Source organism: Poromitra crassiceps (assembly GCF_964638095.1).
Source record: "Poromitra crassiceps genome assembly, chromosome: 5".
NCBI lineage: Eukaryota > Metazoa > Chordata > Actinopteri > Beryciformes > Melamphaidae > Poromitra > Poromitra crassiceps.
Window position 1 is genome coordinate 62,131,039 of NC_139642.1, and position 1,516 is coordinate 62,132,554.

The window sequence follows — 1,516 nt, forward strand, 5'->3', positions numbered from 1 at the left end:
TGCATAGAAAATCTGTCAGCAAGCTCCGTGAAAAGCTGTGTAGCAGCGCTCGCAGGGTGCAGGCTCGCATGCTGTGGTTTACCCGATCAAAATGGAGTGGACGTGACTACACCCACTAGCTGCTAGCTAGTTCCTACAAAAGAGAATAGTTCCTACATGAAAGTGCTCACAACAAAGTCTGTGGATTATTTTGAGTAACCGGGTCATGATTTCTGGAAAGAGACAATATTGCTGTTGAGTTTTTCAAAAGTATTTTTTTAGTGCTTCGAGCACTACTAGCCGAGTGCCATCCAGTTCCAATGTATTGGAGAGAAGGCAGCCATCTCTACGGCCGATATCTCCAAAACTCAGGCAACTAACACAAAACGATATAGATGGATGAATAGCACTACAGGTGAGAGGAAAAACATGTATTTTGGATTTTGAGGTGAGCTGTCCCTTTAAGTTAAAAACATGAAATAAAAAGACATTTGCATCTCAAGAAAACATCAAGGATAGACACAATTAAGTCACAGACTAGTTTCCATTTGTTTGTCCTGGTCTCAGACATATAAAACAATACAACAAAGAACAGGCATCAGTACATATTATATATACACACAAACATTAAATAATAATATACATTCCAAAGTCCTACCTCAACCCTCTTCAGCCATCCATTTACCACATTTACTTTTAAAACTGAGGTAAGATTGACTGTTTTTTTTTTTACATGGAAACCTATTCCACATTGCTGCTGCCATATATAGAAAGGTATACTGTCCTGAACAGGTCTTAAATCTACCTGGCGCAATATCTGTGGCCCTGCCCCTAGTAGAATAAACATGAGAGTCCTTAACCAGCGTAAATCATTTCTAAAATACTTTGGCCCATTACCTTGCAGGATTTTGTAAGTAAGCCTCAATTTCAACTGCCGTACTCTATTTTCTTTTGTCTTAAATTCAGGCCAAGGCACTTAATACCACGCTGATTAGTTTATTTTGAACTGTTTGAAGTTTAGTTTTTATTCCCTTGGCGGCGTTGCTGTATCATGTAGTACAGGCATAGTCAAAGTGAGGCTGTATCAAAGCTGCTGCTAATATTTTACGGGTTTCCTGATTCATGAGAAAGGCCTTATGTGCCAGGAATGTGATTTTCTGGTTGTCCGCTATAATAACTATTTGTCCCATAATCTCACCACTCAGGGATCTCTAACTCACAGCCTAAGTATTTAACACAGGGCTATTCAACTACACACAGTTGAATAGGCCTGATTTAACATGTTTTGGCGGCAATCTGAGTGTCACCCCCTGTAATGTTGAGCTCTGAGGTCCATCATAGCCTAATTTTAGAACCCAATAATATAGATTCAGTTTTGCCAAGGTACAAAGACAATCTATTTAGAGACAGCCAGCTAATGATGTTTTTCAATTCCTCACTTAGATTAAGATGTGTGAACTTGTATTCCTGTCCAGAGTGAACTATCATGTCAGCAGCTGTCTTTGATCAGCCGTCTCAGTGTTTCGCTCTCCACCCT